The following is a 26,650-nucleotide window of genomic DNA, read 5'->3' on the forward strand; positions in this document are numbered from 1 at the left end:
CATTATGCAGCCTGGTTCAGCCAAAGCCCCAGCCCTCCCACTACAGCACCCCAACTAAAAACAACTCTTAAAATTTAGCATTACTAACAACTCTACTAATAATTGAAGGCAGCTGAAAAGTGAACATACAAAATGTTGCCAAAAGAAAAACAAGCTGGTGCTAGGCGGCCAACAAACGTGAGGTTTATACAGCTCTCTGGGTCTCCGTTGGGCTATGTGTCATAGTCCGATTGCAAAATTGTCCAGTTTATGGTGGTCACAAGGAAATTGATTCACACAACCACACCCACGGTCTGAGTTCATTTTGAAATGCAGTTTAGAACTGATTAAAAGTTTGGATAGGATGGCGAGCAAGAAAAAGACAAAAAAAGAGAGATGATATATAGGGAAAAGGAAAGGGACACGGTTCCAGACCTTATATTAGTCCCAGTTCTGAGTTAGTGTGTGTGTCAGCTCCTTTGTTGAGTCTATGGAAAAGCAGTTTAATGTTTAATGTAGCATCACTTTATCTAAACACTTTTTCTGGTTGCTAAGGATGTTTGTTATGCGTTTATTTGATGTAATGTACACGTTCATGAAGAGTGTCTCGGTTAATTTATGGTTACGTAATAATTCACAACCAGGAAATTTCAGTGACATCTACATTGTTTAATGTAGCATCACTTTATCTAAAATCTGCACAGAATGAATAATTTTTGGATACTAGAAAACATTTCTGGGGCAATATCCCCACAGCCCTTTTCGTGCTGGATGTCCAAGCTCCAGGGGCCCCCTTCCGGCACAGTGCATAGGGGGGCTTGCGAGCTCCTGACTGGGTCTCGAGTGTGGGTGGCCACCTCAATGCACTTTGCAAGGGAGCCTCCTCAAGTTTTGTTATACTACTGGGCAAATGAGGGGCGCGATGGGTGTAGTTGAAATTTAGGGAAGGACGTAATCTTTAAAGGGGTGGAAAAATCCTTTTCAACCAGAAAAAAACTGCAACTTTCTGTCACAAAAATTCTTATATTAAATCTAGGACAGGGAGAAATTCGAGTTATTGCAAGATAACTCACATAGTTTCAGGAATTTCATGTTATGCTTGTTATGGGAAACTGTTGTGATTATGCCACTATTTGTGGAAAAATTAAGCACTGGAGCATGGGAACGTTGCAAATGACCAAAAGGGGGTGTTTGTTCTTCGCGGCAATTGAGTTGTTCATTCTATTTTTTAGCTGGAAATGTATCCTCATATTTAAAATTGATACAAGCCTGCATTTTGCACTTAACTACAGTGCTAGATGATTGATTAATATTTTAATATTTCATATAATTACATATAATATCCTCCAAATTTCACACACCCCGAATGAAAACAAAATAGTGATTTTAAGACTTAAGGCTTTGCACTAAAGTTGTGTTTTTAAATTGGCAATTTGTATGGCTAAATATGATCTTGAAAATACTTTTTTAAATTTGCTAATAACTTTGGTGGTTTTGAAGAATGCATGGCAGTCGCGCAGCTTAGTCTTTGATAAATGTTATGCAGATACCTGAAGGCTTGGGGAGAAGGCTTAAAGTGGTCAGTTTATTATATTAAAAATGTTATAATGGTTAGATAATTCTGGTGTGTGTTGCTATTATAGAGTAAGGATAGAATAAATATACTGCAGATCACTAGCTCATTCCAATTGTTCATTGCTCGTATCATGATGTATCATTAATTGCTTACATTGGAATCTATTGTTTCACCAACATAAAAAATAAATAAATAACAATCATTGCCAAAGCCAAGAGGTCTTGCCTACCCAAGAGATTGGCTTCGTCAATGTTGTTAACCATGTTGCACAGAAGTGCACTGTGGTACCTGCGCATGATCAGACACTGTCTGCTTGCTACACCAAAAATGCTTGCCAAGCATTGGTGCAGCACAGCAAACAAAGCATGATTCAGAAATATATAGAAACTGATCGAAACTTATTTTCTCGAACTGCTTAAGACGAGTGTGGACCTCAAACAAAAAAATCTGATGCCATTCCACGTCATAGCCCTTTTTGTTATGGCGTTGGGTGGAGGGAAGCAAAGACCGTAGGAGGTATTGATTCAAGTTTTTTAAAAAGCATTATGACGTAGGCAGTTCTGACCACCTGCTTGTCAATGTTTTTTGCTATGGCTGGTGAGAGCATGGGCAGCACCGATAGTAGAAGGAGGGCAGGAGGGGGCAAGCAATAACATTGAGGTCAGATGGGACAAGCAATAACAAGGGGATGAGAAAAAAGCACATGGTATAAAGAGAGTGGCATGGACGAGGGGACAAAAGCACGAGGAAGATGGCCTGCTAACACATACTAACACATGCACCTATATGCAGTGTTTCAACAAAAAGAGAAAGGTCGCTCCAAAAGCATAAGTAGTGAAAGGATACTGGCCAATGAATTATTACTTAGGCCATGCTCCAGGGAAGACGATGTGCTACCCAAAGTGAAACAAGCAAATGAGAGCGCTAATCAAGCTAACGAGTGGTAAGAAATGGGCGTGCTCAACCCCCTCCTGTTAGTAAAGAAAATGTCTTGCTTGTGCTGTCTTAGGCGAGACATAAAAATGAAATAAAATCCTTAATAATATATTCTGTTGCCTTAATCAGGCTTTTTATAGCTCATTTTACGCTGCACTGTTTTATGTATTGATGTTCTTGCCTCCTTTGTCTTGTGTATTTAATTCTATTATGTAGCTTCTTCACCATCCACAATCTTCTCGGTTAAATACAGCTGAATGTCAGCTTACTGTGTACATACATATTAGTAAATTGATGACCTTCACAACACCTTTTAAATATCGGCCACAGACAGCTTTGGTTATCTGTTGGTCAGATCTATTGTTTTCAATATCCATAAAGTTCGCTTGAGGGCAGCCCCTGGCTCATGACTAGATGGCTTTGTTTTCTATCTCATCTCCTTGCTTCTGATTTAACTTTCTTCAGTATACTCGACTTTCTCCCACCAGGGAGCATTCTGGTCTCACAGTGTTCAGATTGGTTGACTTGTATGCTTCCACTGCCAATGTTGCTTATATGCAGGGGAACTACCATTTTTGCCTTTTAGCTTTCAATGGACATGCAGAGGTTTTCTTGCCTTCTCCCTTGTGTGGTGTTTGTATCTTCTCTTCTTCCTGCCCCCTTGCTCTTCATGTCACTTTGCTCCCTGCTCATCTGTTGCTTCCTCACCACTCCAAGTTTCACTCAGTTTTTTAAAACATATTCTCTTCCCCTCCTCTGCTCCCCTGCCCCTGTTTGATGGGCATCTCCTTTCAATGTATACTCTCCCTCCACTACCTTGGCTCTCTCATCCCAAACTGGCCACTGCTATAGGCTTTGCCAGTGGCAGATACTCACAATATGTGGTGGCATTGACAAAACCAATATCTGTGACTGACTGTTCTAAAAGTATAGAAAACATTGGTTTGCATACTTTTAAGCTGGCCGCCACATTACATAAATTAACATGATGACCATCAGAGAAGCACAAAAAAAATTAGGGTATATTAGCAACAACCTCGTTAAAATTATCGCCGTTTTATTGGCAGGAAACTGCCGTTAAACAGCGATAATGGGATTGCTAATATGAGTTATAGAATTCCAATAGAAGCCCAGGTTAGATGTGCAGGACATCTAACCTGGGCTTCTATTGGAATTCTATAACGCATATTAGCAAGCCCATTATCGCCTTTTTAGCGGCAGTTTCCTGCCAATAAAACGGCGATAATTTTAACGAGGTTCTTGCTAATATGCCCCAATGTTTTCTATGCTTTCTAGATGGTTGCTATGATGTGTAACACATTGTAAGTATGCGAAGCAAAGGCCATTTGAGAAGAATAGAAAACACTGTCGGGCATATCAGCAAGGCTAGGCGATAATTATCGCTAAGCGCACTTAGCGCTAGGATAATTATCGCTGGCTAACGCTTGTTCCTATTGCGGAAATAGCGTGCTATCAGCAACGCATATCTCCAATGTAATAGGAATACAAGTGTTAGCTGGAAAAATATGTGATTATCGCTGGAAATCCAACGATAATCGCACTGCGACCGTTGATACCTTGCTGATAGGGCAGGCGGTTCTTAGCCATGTAATCCACCTCCCATTTGATTACATGGCTAAATCAGATTACAAGCAGGCGTAAGGAAAGTAGCGATAACCGTAGTTAGTGCTACTTTTCTTATCGCTCTGCCTGTTAGCGTGCAGCTTGATAATTGAAGAAATATCGGTTAGCGAAATTTTTCCAGTTATTTCGGGGAGGAACGCCCACTTTGCATCTCATTAGAGATGCAAAACTGGGCATTGTTGTAACTGGCGCTAAGTCAGGAAAACACGCGATAGTGTGTCTTTGCTGATAAGGCAATGAAATTATCACCACATTTCGCCCGAAATCTGATGCAAAAGCGGCAATAATTTCATAGCGCTGCCTTGATGATATACCCCTGAGTTCTATACTTTCAGGGTGGCCGCCAACATTATGACACAAAATAATGTTCAAACACAAAATGGAAGGTGCACACAATTAGAGTCACAGAGAACAGTAATGTATTAAATGTTTTCTTCTTTATTTAGTAAAGTTCATTGGACATAGGCACAGCCAACGCGTTTCGTTCCATCTGCCTTTGGGAACTTCGTCAGGGCTGAAAGGACGGCGTCCTCACTAGGAAAAAGATGGGATCCTAAGGGTGTCTTCTCAGTAGGCCAGGGCTGTCTGATGTCAGGTATGCCATAAGTTGGTAAGCACAAATGAGTTAAAAATCCAAGCGGGTTCTAGTATATCTCGTGGGGAATTTTATAGTATGGCTCATTACTTCGTTTTCCAGGAAGAGCCAAATACGTGGATGTAACCGCCACCAGTCCGTAATCTGGTAGTGTGTTTGTGGCAATAACAACCAAGCACCTATTATAGGGTGCTCCTGTCGCGTAGTTCCATATCCCGTGGCGTCCTGGAGTAGAAATAATGTTGCATGATGCCATGCGGAGGCCATCTTGAAAGTATAGAAAATTAATGTTTTCTTTGCTTTTCATAATAGAAGCATACTGCTGTCCTCCATCCTAGCTCCCAGCTACCCCCCAGGGGTCACCAGTATGCTGCCAGAGAAACTGTAAGCACCTTTGTTAGTGCTGGCAACAACATGACATGCCTAGGCCACTGGCCACAGCCGACTGAAATAAATGTACCCTCGCTGACCCCCTGATCTCTCACCTCTCTGGGACACTAAAAGGTTTATTGCATTCAGCACATACATTTTGTTAGTTACAAAACTGTGCAGAGAGTTCACATTGTCTATGTATTGTAAGTGGTTCATCCAACCGAGGTACTTGCTTTCATATGGTAATTAACGTTCTGTTGCTTTTTCACAAAATAAAAGCACAACTACAAGCATCAGAATTCAAAGCAAATTGGGGTCTGCGTGAACTCATCTCATCTCAAAGAGGGCAACTTGATGTATCTGAAGCCTACTCTTCAAACTGCAGGACTAATATGTTTATGCGTTCTTGTTTGTTTATCCGTTTTTATTATCAGACTGCTCTAATCGCCAGGCTGCCTTTTCGAAAAGCATTTTCTGAAGAAAATATTTTACAGTGGTCAGAGTTCTAGCTTTGTTGTACAGCTTCACCCACATTTTATCTCTCATTTTAATATATCGCCCGGACATCTGTGGACATGTGGACCCCCTTTACATATCTATATGCCCTACGTCCTGAAATTAAGTGTTTTTATTAGAAGTTATACCTGATGGAAATGAAAATACTTTATAAAATATTCAAGTAGAAGTGCATTGATTGACCTAAAGCAAAACATGCATAACACAACAATGCACATGTTAAATAGAATAATAGTTTTTTAGACAACACAACTCCAACCATTAAGTTCCACTTCCTCCCTCATATCCCTATCTTCTCCCCTCTTTCCTCTTGTTAGGTCTCGCCTACGCATCGCATGTGCTGCATAGGAGGAGACCTTTAGAAAGTGATTCAGTTTCTGGGCGAAAAACGTGTAGGCTTTGCATTGCTTTCAATGGCAAGGCGTGCACGTTTGGCGATTCACTTGCGGGAGCGAGCTTTCAAACCATCTGTTTGTAATTAACATCCAAACAGAAGGTGCCCAAAGCTCACTCCCGCAAGGGAAACGCTGTGTGTGCCCTCGGCTGCATTCCCCCACCCCTCCCCCCTCAGCTGCATTCCGCGCATCCCTCGGTGTTTTGCCTGAATGAGCAAGGAGTGCCTCCTTGTTTTACACTATTAACATTGTCAGGTTGACCCTCATTAGCACCGGTTTAACACCCAGTGGATGGCGGAGGCCTCCTGAATAGAACCCTGGCACTTTAAAAAAAAATTACTAAAAATCAAGCACAGCAAAGGTCACGGCCGCACAATCACATCATTTCACTAGCTCTGACATTAACCCGCCCACAGCTCACTGCTCCTTACACTCAAACCCTATTGCTCCAATACATCGTGGGTAGGCGTGCCACCCCAAGGCATATCACTGAGAGGGGTAGGGGGTTTGTTCTGCGCTGTCCCCTTTAGCTATTTTGGTGCATTAGTAAGGCTGGAGCTCCAGGCGGGGGCATTATGTATGACCTGAATATTCATGGCACAGAAGGTGGCTAGAGCTTTGGGCTACCTTTTAATCCATGCTGACCGGATTTGACCAGCCCCTCCATCATCTCCTGCCGCACCAGCTTCAATCACTGCCTTTCAGACGTCGGCCACTGAAGGACAGGAACACAGTCCACACCATGTGTGCATGAGCTCCCCTCCAAACAGGCACCACCAAACTTCCAAATACTCCGGGACTGCACCAAATGTATACAGTTATAATGATTTGCAAGGCGCTACATACAATACTTCAGGGTGCCCAGTCTCAAAATGGAGTCACAGCAGAAGAAAAGATGAAGACAGTGGCATTGTCCGCCACAATGAAGGCATCACACACCAGGTGAATCAGTAATATCACCAATTAAACACCCAGTGGATGGCGGAGGCCTCCTGAATAGAGCCTTGGCACTTTAAAAAAATTACTAAAAATGAAGTACAGCAAAGGTTGCAGCGCACAATCCCATCATTTCACCAGCTCTGACATTAACCCGCCCCATAGCTCACGGCTCCTCATACTCAAATTCTATTGGTCCAATGCATCGTGTGTAGGCGTGCCACCCTACGGTGTACCACCGGGAGGGGTGAGGGGGTTTGTTCTGCGCTGTCCCCTTTAGCTATTTTGGTGCACTGGTGAGGCTGGAGGTCCAGGCATGGGCATTACATATGACCTGAATATTTATGGCACAGAGGGTGGCTAGAGCTTTGGGCTACCTTTTAATCCATGCTGACCGGATGTGACCAGCCCCTCCATCACCTCCCGCCGCACCAACTTCAATCCTGCCTTTCACACGTTGCCCACTGAACCCCATGAACAGAGTCCACACCCTGTGTACATGAGCTACCCTCCAAACCAGGCAACACCAAACGTCCAAATACTCCAAGACTGCTCCAAAACAGTTATAATGATTTGCAAGGCGCTACATACAAGACTTCAGGGCGCCCAGTCTCAAGCTTAAAATGGAGCCACAGCTGAATAAAAGATTAAAACAGTGGCATTGTCCGCCACAATGAAGGCATCACCCACCCATCAGGCGGATCAGTAATACTGCTCAGTGGGTTGCTGGTGCAGAAATCTACCTGATGGTTACTACCTTCAGTTCCTTTGGGGTCAATCGGTGCTTTATCTTTCCGAGGTCGATCAAATTAATTATTGTAAATAGTGTAGCAGAACCTGCTGTTATCTGCACCTGGAAAGAAGGGCAGATAAAAGGCATGGGGATGCTTGGTAAGCTGTCATCAGGTCCAGGGTATGCACTTCAAAGGCAAACCCACTCTGCTAGCCAAGACATGCTTCCAGGGCACAGATTTAAAACAAAATCTAATGATGAATAATAAAAAAAATGGTGTGGATTGCTTGAATTATTCTCAGCCACTAAGTTGCATCCCAGACCACTGTTTTTGCCCACCAGGCCACCTCAGACAGGAACCAGCCATATGCAAATCAGCCCTGGTCCTGCTCCAATACTAACAGCCCGGCTGAACCGCCAGGACAGGTGCCCTATGCCCTCTAAAAATGGAGTGCCCCCTGTAGGCCCCTCCTGAGCTGGGAATTACATTTCCTGAGGATACATATTCCCCTCCCTCAGGAATACATTTCCAATCAGTAGGAGTATTCTGGGACAACCTTTGGTGTCCATGGCTCTTGTGTGGGACTTGTTTGTGCTACAGTGAAAAGATTTACCTCAGCAGGGGCACCTGCAGAAACAATTATATCTATCCCTAAAAAAAGCGGATATACCCAGGCAAGTAGTGCTTCCCACTACTCTTGAGAAAACTAAGGGTTTCCCCATGGGCCCTAAGGCAAGGAAGGAAATGGGCCCATTGGGCTCTGTTCGAATGATAAAATACAGCAATAATCGGGGATCAGTGAGCTCCTCTGGGCCTAGGTACCACTGCACCTGCAGCACCAAAGAAAGCTACACCCCCGCCTTCACACTGAAAAATGCAATTTTTAGGCCCTGTGCATCCACAAGAAGGCTGCTGCCTTACTTCACTTAATTGTGGGACTTGTTGACACCACTGTATGATCTCAGCAAGCAGCACTAGGCGCTAGTCCTTTGGGGCAGACATGCGATTCAGACATTCAAATTCATAGGCATCACAGCTGTTGCAGGAGCACATACACAACACACACCTGGAAAGAACATACTACCATTCCTCCAGTGACCTGGTGCAGGGCACTGCATAATGTACACTGCTAAGAAAGTAGTTCTGTAGCTTCTCTGGGTGAAATTCTGAGATTGGAAAAGCACACTTATTATTTATATAATGGAGTATATAACCTCCTTAAAAATACTATATGTATGTTGATACCAGCCATCCCAGGGTGAATAGTATTTCATCATCCCTGTTTAAGTACTTGAGTAGTCATTGATGGTTCTCCCCCAATCCGCACCGTGCAGGTCCTAGGTGCCTTTTTGTTGTTTTTCTTTCGGTATGTTACTGTTGATCTAGTTTTATCATATGTAGTGATATTTGTATAGATTATAGTATAAAGACAACATATGATATATAACTGAACTGAAAATATAATATATAACTGAACTACTTTAACTATTTTAAGAAAAAAGAATACAAAAATGAACTAAAAAGGATACTGAATGTGTAGATGTTGAAATTATTACTGAATCGAACATCCTGCAATGGTAATAAATGATTCATAAGGTTAACAGTTTTCCATTTTTACAGATAAATACAGGCAGAAAACAATACAGGCAGAAAACAATGTGTTTCCTCTCTGTATTTATTTTTAAAAGTGGAAATGTACTGAAAAGTGTGCTTCTTTTGAATGACTACAATCAAAATCTTTTTCTGTCCCTCCAAAAAAGGATGGGATTTCAATAAATGATGTACACAAGGAACTGTCTAAACACTGCTTAAAGAACAAGCATTTGCAATGCAATTGGTCTTGCAATTACATTATTTTAAGCTATTAACATTGTAAATGGCAATGCCTTTAAAAAAATTAAAAGGCATTGTTATTTACAATATCAAAAGCAACACCTAGTACATTGCATAGCCCGGTGTCCGTGAAGACTGCGCCGTGCTTATTAAAGTAAAACAAAAGATTGTGTTGGGAGGCAGACAGCATTGGCATAGCCAATAGGTCTCGCCTTTGGGAAGTTGTAAGTTTTTAGTTATGCAGCACAATATCCTTACTGCAACATCATCAACTGTTGCATGGTTAAAGACTTATAAGGTCCCAAAGGCGAGATCTATGGGCTAGGCCAATGCTTATTTTTCTTTTTCATTTTGCCTGCCTATACTCAGGGCTTCAAGGCAAGCACTTCGACACACTCATTCGCACCTGCACAAGATTATTCACTCTCACCCATTTACATCGAAACATATACCACACCCAAACATGCACACACAGACATGTAGACACAGAAACACTTGCACACTCATAAGAACATACATTAACGATAGCACACTCACACATTGACACAGTGTTGTATATCAATTTAGGACCCTAGTGTGATTTTCCCGATTCATCCCCATATATAGGAATAAATCACCCTATCCTTATATAGGCATAGAGATCATAACCATACTTAGACTTAGCCCATGCAGTCCAAATACGGAATGGCTACACCGATTTCTCGGAAAAACCCGCCTTTAGCAGTCAGGGACTTCCCCTTGCTTGAATATTAATTTATCCCAGAAATCATAGAGTTTTCAAAGAACTGAGTCTTTGATGATGTTATTGTGTCGAACCTTACGTCAAACTCGGTACCTTCCAGGTATAAATATGCCCACACTTGCCCAGGCAAACACACGGCGGTTTGGAGCAGTTTGACTATCTACCTACACGGCACAGCTCACCACAGCAAGTGCCGAAGGAAGCTGACCTCTCCAGCAGACGTACTAAGAGACACTGTCCTTTCTCCTGCCGAGAAATCCAGCTCCAGTGTATCCAGGCTGCCCTTGCGGGTTGCTGGGAAATCGAGTTCTGAGAGAGAGATACAAGACCTCCTTCATTCTAAAACCAAGGTACGGAGCAGATTATACCCTTAGAGAATTCTATTCAGAGTGTAGCGAGTAACCAGTTGTTGTAGGACTTGGAGAGATTCTTGGCAAAGAATACTAAACTTAAGCTACACCTCACTTACTTCTTCCCTCGTATTAGTCCTAGGTTAGGTACACTGAGGTAGGCATATTTTAGAAGCACCAGTTGAGTACTTTTAGTCATTATTTATTAATGTATGTATTTTATGTTATATTTTATGGCTTAGAAAACATATCATGCTTTTACAGTATTTTTTTATAATGACCATGGCCTTGGGGAGTACGGTGCGCAATGTACAGTGTCAGATATGATCAAGCACTCTTACCTGAGTTGAACACCAACCTTACCTGTAAGGTGCTTGATCGGTTTTGCAGAGACGCTATGGACCAATCCCCCAGAAGCCTACCTTACAGCCTGTGATTCTTGTACATACACTAGGGTGATGGGTAGCAGTCAGGGAGAGAGGCCGGATCTGACGCTACTTGTTTTCTTGTAGTCGACCTGCGAAAATACAAGAAGTTTCTTAAGCAAATGTTCTTATCCTTGTCCCTTAGTTCCACTTCTAATTCCTCTCACACTTTCTTTGACCTTGGAAGCAATCTCCTACCTGCGATCTACCTGACTGGTCTTCGCGTCCTGGATGTCGTCGTCTAGATGTGTCAAATGAAGGATTGTGGCTTTTCTGTCGAAGGTGGTTGATTTGTCCGCCCCCAGACTTGGTTACCGAATTCTAGAAAATTAAACAACACTTTATTTGCACTTTCCTTAGACCTTTCCTTTTCCCTGCAAATAATCTATTAGTTAACGTTACTCACTTCTTTTCACTTCTTTTCCCTCTCTCGTAGATCTAGACGACTTCTCTGTGAAGGTTCTAGAGTTAAATCACTTCCAAAACCTTTTTTGCTCTTGCTGCAAAAACCTCTTAAGTTTACGAATTATATACTAACACATATACTAACACATCACCTTAAAACATTACATTGATTCATGTACATCCTAGGCTGTAAATCTGAATACTGAGTACAATCTAAGATTTATCCGAGAGTTCTAGCTAGCCAAAATGTCCAAAAATTGTCCTATAAATGCTAGCGTTGGGCGCCTTGGCAAGGAAGTACTTAGCTCTTCATTTGCCGTCTGCCAGAAGAGTTCCAGAGGATGAATTGAAATGATCGACACCTTCAGCGGTAATCCGGGAGAACTCCGATGCTGGTGATGTCTCCAGGATGCTCCGAAGACTAAGCGTCTTCTAGAACCCTGGGTGTGGCTTTTATAACCCAGCCACACCCTGGGACGTTGTAGAACAGCTGCGTGCCACGCCCTGAGCCGCCGTACGCTCCGTGAGAAGAGCGATGAGTCAGACCTTCTCTGCATGCACCAAAAAGATGTGTGCCGTTTTTAAAACGCGCGTCTTTCTTTCAGTTGCAGTACAATTTACACAAACGTTTTCTAGGCATTCTATTTCCATGCATTACTGTTGCTACTTACTAGTGAAGTACAAATAAATGACAAAGACCCAACGTGAAATAGTTCTCAACATATTTGTTAACCCTTTGCATTTTTTCTAGGTACATGGAGTGCTGGTTGCACGGGACAGGGGTGGGTTTCTTTTGAGGAATATTCCAAGCGCTTAAATGGAGCTTGGGAAGATGGTTTCATGACAGTACCCTCCCCGTAGAATCCCCCCAAATACTGTTGGGATTGGCTTTGGTTTTTCTGAAAATCGATTATGGAAGGTTTTCAGGACCTTAGGGGAGTTTCTTAAGTTTTCAAGAGGTTCCCAAGAACGGTCTTCCGGACCATAGCCCTTCCAATCCACCAAGTAATATAACTTGCCTTTCTTCCTCTTGGAATCTAGAACTGCCTTTACCTCATATTCTAAATCACCATCAATCTCAATTTCAGGAGGATGAATAACTTTCCGAGTGTCAGGATCACAAGGTTTCAGTAGTGAAACATGAAAAACTGGGTGGATTCGATACAAGCTTGGTAATTTCAACTTCATACTGACTGGATTGACAACTTTTTCTATAGGAAAAGGTCCTATGAATCGGGGACGAAAAGCTTTATGACTTTTCAATCTTAAGTTTTTTGTGGCCAACCAAACATCGTCACCCACAGAATAGATGGGTTGTTTAGACCGATGTTTGTCAGCAAATTTCTTCTGAGTTTCTTTTGCATGAAGTAAATGCTGTTGAGCCTTTTGTTGAATAGAAAACAGATTGTCTACAAAATCAGTGACCGCTGGCGTATCTAAAACCTTTCTATCTATACCCAAGATATCTTTTGGATGGAAACCATGAACACAGAAAAAAGGTGACATACCAATTGAGGAATGATCTGCATTGTTGTAAGCGAACTCAGCAGCCCATAAAACATCCGACCATTCATGCTCATAGGTGGTTAACAAACATCGTAGGAATTGCTCTACTGTCTGATTCGTGCGTTCTGTTAGTCCATCAGTTTGTGGATGATAGCTAGATGACATGCGCACTTCCATTTTTAAAGATTTCCCTAGATTTTGCCAAAAATGTGACACAAACTGTGAGCCCCTATCTGAGAGCACAACGGACGGTATGCCATGTAGTCTTACTATGTGTGTGACAAAAATGTGTGCTAAATCTAGAGCTGAAGGAAGTTTCTTTAAAGGAATAAAATGAGCATATCTGGAAAAGTGATCCACAACTGTGAGAATGGTGGTGAAGCCTGAAGTTGTACGAGGCAACTCTACAATGAAATCTAAAGACACAGTATGCCAAGGCTGAGGAGGAACTGGCAAAGGCATAAGTAAACCAGATGGGGACTTATGAACTGCTTTGTTTCTGCTACAAACCGTGCATGTTTGTACATATCTTTGGATGTCCGTAAACATGTTCTGCCACCAAAAGCGTCTTTTTACGAGCTGATACATTTTTGTAACCCCTGGGTGGATTGACAACATGGAATCATGATAATTTTGCAATACCTTTTCCTGTAACGTTTCATTAGGAACGAATACTTGGTCATTCATAAACAACATATTTTCTTTCCATTGCAACAAAGGATAAAGCTTGTTCCATTCTTCCCTTGTATGATCTTGCAGGGCTTTCTCTATATCAGTCAAAACATCAGAGTTGATAAGACCAATCTGAAAACGTTCCTCTGAAATTATAGGATGTAACATTTCTTTTTGCAGATTTAAATCATCACTTAAACCTATTCTAGACAAGGCATCGGCTTTGTTATTTTCTTTTCCTGGGCGATAGGTTATGATGAAATCATAATCATTAAAAAACAAAGTCCAACGCAATTGGCGAGGAGTCAAAGCTTTAGCGGATCTAAGTGTCTGTAAATTCCTATGATCCGTGTATATAGTTACCGGATGTGGAGCCCCTAGCAAGTAGTGCCGCCATTCTTTGAACACAGCTTTTATGGCCAATAGTTCTCGGTCAGCAATTGCATAATTCTGTTCTGGAGGGGATAATTTCCTGGAATAATATGCAATGGGGTGCAATTGTCCAGTATTTGTACTTCTCTGCGATAAAATTCCCCCTATGGCAAATTGTGAGGCATCAGCTTCTACTACAAAAGGCTGATAAGGATCGGGATGTTTTAGAACTGGAGCTGTCACAAATTGATTTTTTGGATCCTGAAAAGCTAATTCAGTTTCTGCGGTCCATTCAAATTTTGTATTTTTTCGTAGTAATTTAGTGATAGGCGTAATCTTTTGTGAAAAGTCTTTAATAAAACGCCTATAGAAATTTGCAAATCCCAGAAAACTCTGGATTTGTTTCACAGAGGAGGGACTGGCCATTCAATTATTGCCTGAACTTTCTTTGGGTCCATTTCAATTCCAGCCGGACTAAGGATATATCCCAAAAAATCTACTGTGGTTACATGGAACAAACTTTTTTCGAGTTTCACGAATAAGGAATTTTGTAAAAGCTGTTGAAGAATGGCTCGCACTTGCTTTACATGCTCAGATTTTTTCTTTGAATAAATGAGGATATCATCGATGTAGATTATACAACAAATATCCAAAAAGTCTCTTAATACTTCATTTATAAAAAACTGGAATGCTGCTGGAGCATTGCAAAGTCCGAAAGGCATTACCTGGTATTCATATAATCCGAATTTGGTTCTAAATGCCGTCTTCCATTCGTCACCCTCTCGGACTCGCACCAAATGATAAGCCCCTCGCAGATCCAGTTTTGTATAAATGGAAGCATCTTTGATTTGATCAAGTAAAGTCGGAATTAAAGGTAAGGGATATCGATTCTTGACTGTTACATTATTGATGGCACGATAGTCAATACAAGCGCGCAATTCTCCTCCCTTCTTCGGGATAAAGAAAAGAGGAGAAGAGACTGGAGACTTAGAATGTCGAATAAACCCATTGGCCAAGTATTCATCCAGATAATTACGTAGATGTTCGTTTTCCTTCTCAGTCAGAGCGTAAATTCGGCTACAAGGTAACGATGCCCCGGGAACCAAGTCTATCTGACAGTCAAAATCTCTGTGAGGAGGTAAGGTGTTAGCCTTTTTTTTGTCAAAAACGTCTACCAAATCCTGATACTCTTCCGGTACTCCTGCAACTACTAAAACACTTTTGGAATCTTTTGGGAAATCATAACCTTGGATTAACAACTCAGACCCCGGGAATTGTTGAAAACATTTATCCTGACAATAATCAGATTTAAATAGAATATTCCTGTTAGTCCAATCAATATAAGGATTATGTAGAACTAACCAAGGGATCCCCAAAATCAAACCGAATTGAGTAGCATCAATTATGTCAAATGTTATTTTTTCCACGTGTTTTTCAGCACAAGTCATTTTTAGGATTTCTGTGTGGTACTGTATGAGACCAGAAGTGAGTTCCTTTCCGTCCACTGCTCTGACTACTTCTGGGGAGTCTTTGACTATTTGTTGTAAACCTAACTTCTGGAATAATTTAGTATCAATAAAATTTCCAGTTGCCCCGGAATCTATTAAAGCATCGATGGACCAAGACCGATCCTTATTCACTTGGGACTGGAGAAGAATACGCATGCTGAGATGACAATGAGAGGCAGTTGGATTTAAGGAGGCCAAAGTGACAGGTGAACTTGATAGATCGACCTCTTTATCTACCGAGAGAGCTAGTTTTCCGACTGTTGCATTTTTGCTACTTCTGCAGTTTTGATTTTAGGTCTTACAGGTCGTGTTGGGCAATCTTTTATAAAATGTCCGGTTTTTCCACAGTACATACACTGGTTCAATTTTCAGCGCTTTTCTCTCTCATCTTTAGTGAGAGGTCCTCTAACTATGCCTATTTGCATTGGCTCTACTGGGTCAAGTTTAGCAGGAGAAGATTCTGTTCTTAAATTTCCCCTCTCTTTGAAGACCATCATCTTAAATTCTGACTTACCCCTTGCTCCTTTTCTCTCCGAAATTCTGTGATTTAGTTTAACTACTAGATCTATGAACTCTTCACAATCAGTAGGTGGATCTAGAATCTGTGTTACCATATCTTTTAAATCGTCGCGTAATCCACGATAAAATAGTGACACGCGTTTCTCCTCAGGCCACTCTGCTTCAATGACCAACCTATTAAAGATTGATATATAATGCAAAAGATCTGAGGACCCTTGCCTTAAATTTAGTAACTCATGATCTGCAGATTGCACGAACACATGTTTAGCAAACAATTTCTTCATAGCTCTTTTAAATCGTCTTAGGTCATTTAACATTGGATCATTTCTTTCCACATATGGTACTGACCATAAGGCAGCGTCTCCGCGTAAATAGGACAAGATAAATGCCACCTTAGATGAGTCATCGGGGAATGCTGTAGGTTTTGCCACAAAATGTAATTGACACTGATTTAGAAATATCGTGAATTTGTTACAATCCCCATAAAATCTCTCGGGAGGTGCTAACGGTACAGCTACTGGAGTAACCACTTGAATTTGAGTGCTAGCTGAAGTATTTGAGGCAGCTTCACCACTATACAAAGTGTGCATAGTCGGTTGAAAGACTGGTGGTTTTAAATAAGATTTTTTATCAGAAGTAAAAGTCCAGGTTTGAGGACTAGGTGCCTGTAATCTATTCTGAATCGCAGTTAAATCTTTTCTTAAGTCTGCATTTTCTGCCCTCATTTCTAATAACACTGCAGCTAAATCCTGCAAAGTGATCTGCTGAGATTCTTCCATAGCGTCTGGGCAAAGCCTTTTTTCGTGGGCTTAGTCTTCTGTCAGATATGATCAAGCACTCTTACCTGAGTTGAACACCAACCTTACCTGTAAGGTGCTTGATCGGTTTTGCAGAGACGCTATGGACCAATCCCCCAGAACCCTACCTTACAGCCTGTGATTCTTGTACATACACTAGGGTGATGGGTAGCAGTCAGGGAGAGAGGCCGGATCTGACGCTACTTGTTTTCTTGTAGTCGACCTGCGAAAATACAAGAAGTTTCTTAAGCAAATGTTCCTATCCTTGTCCCTTAGTTCCACTTCTAATTCCTCTCACACTTTCTTTGACCTTGGAAGCAATCTCTTACCTGCGATCTACCTGACTGGTCTTCGCGTCCTGGATGTCGTCGTCTAGATGTGTCAAATGAAGGATTGTGGCTTTTCTGTCGAAGGTGGTTGATTTGTCCGCCCCCAGACTTGGTTACCGAATTCTAGAAAATTAAACAACACTTTATTTGCACTTTCCTTAGACCTTTCCTTTTCCCTGCAAATAATCTATTAGTTAACGTTACTCACTTCTTTTCACTTCTTTTCCCTCTCTCGTAGATCTAGACAACTTCTCCGTGAAGGTTCTAGAGTTAAATCACTTTCAAAACCTTTTTTGCTCTTGCTGCAAAAACTTCTTAAGTTTACGAATTATATACTAACACATATACTAACACATCACCTTAAAACATTACATTGATTCATGTACATCCTAGGCTGTAAATCTGAATACTGAGTACAATCTAAGATTTATCCGAGAGTTCTAGTTAGCCAAAATGTCCAAAAATTGTCCTATAAATGCTAGCGTTGGGCGCCTTGGCAAGGAAGTACTTAGCTCTTCATTTGCCGTCTGCCAGAAGAGTTCCAGAGGATGAATTGAAATGATCGACACCTTCAGCGGTAATCCGGGAGAACTCCGATGCTGGTGATGTCTCCAGGATGCTCCGAAGACTAAGCGTCTTCTAGAACCCTGGGTGTGGCTTTTATAACCCAGCCACACCCCGGGACGTTGTAGAACAGCTGCGTGCCACGCCCTGAGCCGCCGTACGCTCCGTGAGAAGAGCGATGAGTCAGACCTTCTCTGCGCGCACCAAAAAGATGCGTGCCGTTTTTAAAACGCGCGTCTTTCTTTCAGTTGCAGTACAATTTACACAAACGTTTTCTAGGCATTCTATTTCCATGCATTACTGTTGCTACTTACTAGTGAAGTACAAATAAATGACAAAGACCCAACGTGAAACACTTCTCAACATATTTGTTAACCCTTTGCATTTTTTCTAGGTACATGGAGTGCTGGTTGCACGGGACAGGGGTGGGTTTCTTTTGAGGAATATTCCAAGCGCTTAAATGGAGCTTGGGAAGATGGTTTCATGATATACAGTAATTTAACCCTTTCGATGCTGATGACGAGCTCAGCTCGTCCTCACCCACGGGTGTCGTGTGCTGATGACGAGCTGAGCTCGTCATGGTGCCAGCAAAAGTGCAAAATCCAGCACAGGAGGGGGAAAACACCTAGCAGCCAAGGTGTTAAATTCCACTTTTTGGGCAATGGCAAGCAAATGGAGGTCTCTCTGGCCCTGCCTAACTTACTGAGATCTCGGAAGTCCAAGCTGTGTGTGTGCGGCCGCATTCTACACAACCTGAAGTTTCTGGATAACTCCTTTTGAGGACCTAAGATATAAGGAATTTCCATAGTCCAGACAAGATAGGATCAAGGCTTGAATTGACATTTGTCTTGAGGTGTGGGGAGCAAGGATAAGATCTTGCATAGCAATTGTATCATTCCAAAACAACTGGTCGCCATTTCTATGGCCTCAGCTTCGATCACCAGAGTGTCATCAAGCCACATATCTAAGCTTTGTATGACAGACTTAAGAGTTCTAGGGGGACCAAGGCTGGTAAGCCAGCCCAGACCTTGCTGGAAGATTGAATGATTCCCATGGGTCATTAATTCTGTTTGAGATCCATTAAGTTTCAAGCAAGACTTTTTCATCCAGCTGGCTACCTGCTCCCGACAGGGTCCAAGCTGGCTGTTGTCGGCATACGAGACTATAGAGATCCCTAATGGAGCCACAATATCTGCAAAAGGCTAAAGGTATATATTGAACAGCGTGGGGCTAAGTGAGGACCCCTGCGGGACCCCACATGCCACAGGCAAGATATCCAAGAGGCAGTCTCTATCAAAAACTTGGAATGTTTGTTGCTTTAAAAAGAAACCAACCCACTCCAGGGCTTTCCCTGTGATACTGACCCTACCAAATGTATCTAAAAGTATAGAGTGGTCAACAGTATCAAATGCTTGTACCAGCTTCATTCAGTACTTCATTCTCTACATTTCTTCTAATCTCTTTCACCTATTAGGCAGTGATCATCCAAAGTTGTGTTATTTATATCGAGATGGTCACCTCCAGTCATGAAGGTCGAAAAGCTGTTGAATTGCACAAGCTATATTTAGACTATGAATTATGACATGATTTCACAAAATTATCTCATAAATGTATTGATGCATGTTTAATTTTGTTTGAATTTTTGTCCAATAGGCTGTAGCATTTTGTATTTTTCTCACTTGCTTCACTAGCTTTGTTTACTATACTTTCACGAGCACAAAGTGTTGACTTTCACATTTAGAACACAACTCAAAAAGAATGGTTGATTCGGCATTTTGATTTGTTAAATCTCACTTGCATTTCTTTGCTGATGTTATAAATGTATCTAACCGTGTTCTTGGGACTATTTGTTGTTATTTGATTTATGCTGTATAATTAGGTTATTCCTTAAATTACTTCCTGTCTTTGAATCCGGTTGAGACATTGTTGCAATTTGCTAGTGTCTCTCAAGGAGGCACAGAAAAATTCAAAACATACCATCTCACAATTAGAAGTGAGAAGAAGTAAAACATTTTAGATTCTTCCACATTTTGCATGACCCCTTGTAAAAACTGCAGTTTTAAGGACATTGTTTGTGATGTAGGATTCATTTTATGAATCATGACACAAAACATGTTGTGGCAAAGCAGGACTAAATATTTACACCCTGTTTTACTTACATTTAAGTATGAAAGGATATTTTGCCATGCTACAGAAAAAAACCTTCACCAGCCATGAGATGGGGTAATTAAATTTCTCTAAGTAACATTTACAGGTATGTACCACCTGTTTAATAACTGACAATAGAAACGAAGAGCTGAAGCGTGACTAGTTAACTTTTGCAAAAGGTTTTGCTTCAGGGTTCCGCACACGTACCAAGGGGCTGATTACAATGGCAGGGAGACGGGCACCGACTGGCTATCGATGGCGGTCTCCCCGCCATCATAACCAACTTTACCACCTGCCATATTATTATGGTGGACAGACGTGTGGAGGTCATAAAGACCGACCTCTACGCATCTGACGGTCTCCTTGAGCCTGCTGGTAACCTACAATGCTGATGGTGCCTACCAGGCACCGCCATAAGGATTGTGCTGTCCCTTACCACCAGCTGTTTCATGGTGGGTAATCCACCATGAAAAGGCTGGCATAAAGGGACATTGGGGGCCTGTAGTGAGCCCCCCTCCCCTGTGTCGCTTAGTTGTGTGTGTTGAACTTACATATCCCTGTACCATGAGGCAGGCACTGCATGTCCTGTTTTTACATTGCACCGGGTGCTGCAGCCAATGTAAAATATAAGCATTGCGACCGCCATGGTGCCCCTAAGTTATTTGCAATGTCTGATCCATTTGAAACAAACTTTTGCATATCTTAAATTTAAGGCAGCAAAACCATAATTATGAAGCAATAGCAGAATTTCATTATTCTACTGGTCCTGTAAAAAAATATGGTCCCCACATCTCTTTTGCATACACTAACAATCTAAAACATCTGTTGAAGTATGGAATGTGGTGGGTCATTTTTATGTCTGATTCACATACAATTTTAGCTGTTTGTTGGCTAGACCTATTGTTTCCAATATACATAGAGTGAGCTTTAGGTCAGGCCCGTGCTCAATTAGAAGACTTTGTTGTCTAACTCCCCTCAATGACTTTCTTCCCTATTCTTGAATTTATCCTACCCAGGAGTATTTCATTCTTTCAGTCTTCCAACTGGTTCACGTGTATTCTTCAACTGCTTACATTTCTACGATTCAGTTTACTACTTTTTTCTTAAAGTGCTTCATGGGAGTGCATGTGTTTTCTTGGTTTATCTTCCATATGCTGCTGTACATTCACTCTTCCCCTGTGTCTTTTACTCTCTTTGTAACTTTCCCACATTCCCTCAACTTCTCCATTGCTCCACTACCCCTTCCTGTCGTAATCACTTTTTTAAAACATTCCCCCTCCTACACCCCCTATCCTTCTTTGTTCCTCAATCTCTCTCTGCTCAAAACTCCTTCACCATCCCTCCAGCTTAATTTTTATAAAGAAAATGCAATTGTACCTGCCTCACTATCAGAGGGCATCCATTTCAAAATGGGTTATTACCCATTTTAAGATGGCTGTCATGCACACTGTGCACTCAGAGATGGGTGTGTCAAAGTGCACTCATCCACAAGGCCATGTTTGAATGGTTTGGTTCAAATATTACAAATGCATTCAAGGATGACCACCGTGGTCAAGCACCCTTCCTCTGCAGCCATATTTAAATGGTTATGTTCACATATTATATACTCATTCAAAGATTGCCACCTGGATGCAACTGTTTCCATTGAACTCATCATGGCAAGCATCTGTAATGTTTGAACAAACATATTCAAAGATGGCTGCCATGGATGCATGCATGTCAACTGCAGTCAGCTAACAGAAGATAGCATTGGTAAAGCCTTTAGGTATCACAGCTGAGGCCTATTGGCATTGCCAATGTGTGTTATGGTTTACCACCCAGGGATCCTGGTGGTATTCGTTAAGTCATTTTAGGGTTGGAGCCGAAACAAGCACTGCCAAAGCCTATAGGTCTTTGCTTTGAAAGTCCAAGCTTTTGATTTTGCCAGTGCTTTTTAGAGACCACATGCTAACTTTGTTTTGTGTATTTCTGTTGTAGTGTAGTTCCTATATTCCCAATAGGCTCTGTGCATTGGAATAATATATCCTATAGATTTGACGTAGGACTGAGGTTTACTAGGTCTCCATCGAATATACTAGACTTAATTGTGTGTGCCAGATAACTCAGAGGTCACTAGAAACGTTCTCGAATAAACAAGAAGGGATTAATTTCTGACAACCGAATAAACATGACAACTTTGTTTCCCAAGAATAAGAAATGTATCTCTAGAGTCGCGGAAACAATAGATTGTTATTTCACTCAGTCAATCGTGCATGCTTCGTTTCACCAGAGGTGCAGAGAAATAGAGAGCCGGCGTTTTCAATAAAAGTATTTATTGAGCATTCTTCTGTTCATGCAGGAGAAATTAACTGCTACAATCGTAATACTGGTTGCAAAGTACAATGCGTACAGTACGAAAAGTATTATAAAATAATACTGTAAAAGCATGATATGGTTTCTAAGCCTTAAGATATAACATAAAATACATACATTAATAAATAACGACTAAAAGTACTCAACTGGTGCATCTAAAATACGCCTACCCCGGTGTACCTAACCTAGGTCTAGTACGAGGGAAGAAGTAAGTGAGGTGTAGCTTAAGTTTAGCATTCTTTGCCAAGAATCTCTCCAAGTCCTACAACAACTGGTTACTCGCTACACTCTGAATAGATCATTCTGATCCTTGAATCTACACCTGGTGGTCGCTCTTTCAGCTTTAATGTAGCAAAGCTTTGGAATACTTTACCATTAGCTATTCGAGTAACAGAAAATAAACGATTCCGAAAAGCGATGAAAACTTAAATAATTGAGCATTTATGGTGTTCTTCCTGTTCTATCATGATACTGCCTCTTACTCAGCACTGAGAAACCTCTGGGTCTCCATGCGCTCTACAGGTTAAGAAAATAGAAATAGAATAATAGACAGAGGTACAATAATCGCTCAACACCCCACAACAGCAAATTTACCCAACAAGGTACATACAGAACTGTTTCCTGGTCCCAAAGACCAGGCAATGTACAACACACAACTGAGTTTAACAAAAAATAGCAAAGTCCTTTGTCACAGCCATCTATACACAAAACAAACTACTAATACCTTTACTTAGTATTTATTTATTTGATGAGATTCTCCCCACAGCCACTTTATTTGGATCATACCATCAACTTAAGGGAATCATTCATAAGCTAGATATTAAATATGGTGAACACCCTAAATATCGATTCAGAAATATCGACTGCCCAGAATATCGAATGAAAAATATAGAATGGACAGAATATCGAATGACCAAAATATAGTTGGTTAGAATATCGAAATTAAGGTAAGAAATATTGATTCCTATAATATCGAATTTAACATATTGTTTTACCATAATGTCGATTTTTTTTGTGTTATGTATGCTAATATATGTGTTAAAAATATGTAATATATTTGTAATGTATGTTTCATTTTTTTTTTTAATGAATGTTATGTTATTTAATTTTTGCGTAATTTAATTCCGTAGCAGGTTGTGGGTTTATAGGGGAATAGGGTGGGAAGTAATTTAATTATAGTAAATTAAATATTAGTTTTTATGAAATAATAATTATTTTTTATTTATTTTGCGTTTTAGTCCTTTAGCGGGTTGTGGGTTTATAGGGGAATAGGGTGGGAAGAAATGTAATTGTAATTAAGTAAATATGTATTTTTATTTGTATTTATCGATAATGAATTAATTGTTAATTAATTATTAATTGGTAATTATTTTTTATTAATCGGAAATTAAGTTTTAATTATTTGATTAATTGATAAGTATGTTAATTGTTTTGATTTACTATTTGGAGTTGGTTGTGGGTTATAGGGAAATAGGGCAGGAAGTAATTTAATTGTAATTAAGTAAATATGTATTTATATGTATATGTATTCATAATAATTAATTGTTGATTAATTATTAATTGTTAATTAATTTGTATTAATTGGTAATTTCTTTTATTTTATTACATTTTTGGTATTGAAAATTAATTGGTTGTTAAATAATTATTAATAGGTAATTAAGTTTTGATAAACAACATTTATTGGTATTTGTAATTAATTATTTATTAAATATGTTGTAATTGGTAATTAATTTAAATTAATTTTAAATTGGTATTGATAATTAATTTGTTCTTATTTAAATATTAAATCATTGCTTTCCCTACTGTTGCACTCTCTGGAGTGGGAATAGTCATTTTTACCCTCCTGCTATCCAACGCTTTCCCTACTGTTGCACTCTCTGGAGTGGAAATAGTAATTTTTACCCTCTCGCTATCCAACACTTTCCCTACTGTTGCACTCTCTGGAGTGGGAATAGTCATTTTTACCCTTCTGCTATCCATCGCTTTCCCTACTGTTGCACTCTCTGGAGTGGGAATAGTAATGTTCACCCTCCCGCTATCCAAAGCTTTCCCTACTGTTGCACTCTTTGGAATGTGAATAGTAATTTTTACCCTTCCGTTATCCAAAGCTTTCCCTCCTGTTGCACTCTCTGGAGTGAGAATAGTAATTTTTACCCTCCCGCTATCCAACACTTTCCCTACTGTTGCACTCTTTGGAGTGGGAATAGTAATGTTTACCCTTCCGCTATCCAACGCTTTCACTACTGTTGCACTCATTATTAATTAACATAAAAATTATTATACATTATTTATTTTTATTTTTAAGTAATATTTATATATATATATATATATATATGTATGTCAATATAATTTTAATAATGTTCTATATATTTTATAATTAAGATTAATAATTATTTTATAATATTAAGTAAATATATATTTTAAAAAAGACATTACATTTATAATTTTTACATTTTAAGCTTTTTACATTATTTTAACTGTTTTATGTAATTGTGTTTATTATTTAATTACTTTTATAGTATTTTTAATACATTTAAAAAATTCAATATTTTTGTTAACTGTATTTTAACTTTCTATATTTTTGGGGTTGATATTTTAGTACTTACCTGTTTGTAGATAGGCATTCTATATTCTGTCCCTCGAAATTTTGGAGTCGATATTTTGGTAAGTCGATATTCGGTCCCTCGATATTTAGTCACTGAACTATTAACATCTCTACTCATCAAAAACAACCAGACACAACTAAATAATCATACCCTTTGACCGATGGACGCCAAATACTATATGAGAAGAATGTACAGATGAAGAAAACAATATGGTTCCATATTGATTGTTGCAGGCACTGAGCAAAAGGGGATAACATGACATAACAGCAACACAAGAAAAACACAATACATCAAAAGATCTCGACAGAACACATCATCAATATAATAGAACAAAGCACAAATATACCACATATCAATGCAACCAAGTAAACACAAACATAACACTTAACGCACAACACAGCACCCTAATGCAATCCAACAACACTGTGACACAGCACTCAACACAAGACAGCAGCATAATGGCAAAGCTAAGCAATGCAACAATATACCAACAGATCACTTTAACAATAGAGCAACACAACAGTATTCTACTAATACAACAAAATGACACCCAACATCACACCACACCATTATAACACACCAGCAAAATACAAAAACTTCATCACAACAATATATCTGTAAGACAACACAACAACACCCTACAGTTTCAGAACAGCCAACACAGAAACAACAACTCAACCAAACACACTAACCCAACAAACAAACAAAATACAATGCCCGATAAGCACAACTCAACATCACAATGCTAAAACAAAGCAATAAAAACACAACACAGCAAAGCAATAACACAAAGAAAATTCACCCGAATAGCAAATCAACTCAACAATGCAGCACAGTTCCCAAACACAGCACAGCAAAAAATCAATTTACATGTCACAGCAGTGATACACAACACAACAATAACACCACAGCAATACCACTGGAAATATGTTTTGTAGTGTTAGCTTTTGATGGATTTTGATTTATGTTTTTGTGTTGATATTGTCCCATGCTACCTTTTCTATGATTGTGTTATGCATTGTGTTGTTTTTGTAGTGCTTTGATGTGTTGTTATATTCTCTAGTGGTTATTTTGTTGTGTTGCTGCCTGTAGTTGTAGTCTATTTTGCTTTTATTGAGCTATTATACTTTTTCATTGTAATGTGTTGTGTTCTTTTGTGTTTTTATTTGTTATTAAAGTTATTTTGTTGTGTAAAGTTTGCATGTATGTTGTATTTCTGTATTGCAAACCAAAGCAGAGGTGCAAGAGCACTGTAAACAACCAAAGGAAGAAAACAGAATCAGAGAGTGTGTACAGTTGAGTGAAGGAGAATTGCTTTTTACTGGAAATTAGGAGGGAGGGGGGACTTTTTATTGTGTTGAGATGCAGAGGTATTTGATGGAGCTTTTTCGTGAACTGAAGAAAGGTTGATGTAGCACTGTGTTCTTCGCAATGTGTTCCTTTAGTATGAAGTTGGTACCAATGATAAATCTAAGCAACTTAACATTGGGTGACAGTTGAGCTTTAAACCAGTTCATGTTAATCTCATAGAGATAGGTTTAGACTAATTGGTATTTGCTGTTAGTGGCAAATAGAAAGAATATGGTTTTGATAGGGTGAACTTTTAACTAGGTGTTGGACATGAAAGTCTGAATGAGATGCAGGCAATGCCTGAGGCATTGGAAATTTGGTTTGAGGAGACGTTCATGTAGAATTCTGGGTCATCACCGTTTTGGTGAAATTCAATGCTGTTGTTAGTAAGTAGAATTCCAGGGGCTCCATGTAAAGGTTCAAGATGACTGGGAATACGATGAATCCAGGCGAACGTCACAAGTGTTGGGAACCTTCTGGGATATGCAG

The sequence above is a fragment of the Lissotriton vulgaris genome, chromosome 2_1 (assembly GCF_964263255.1).
Source record: "Lissotriton vulgaris chromosome 2_1, aLisVul1.2, whole genome shotgun sequence".
Taxonomy (NCBI): Eukaryota; Metazoa; Chordata; class Amphibia; order Caudata; family Salamandridae; genus Lissotriton; species Lissotriton vulgaris.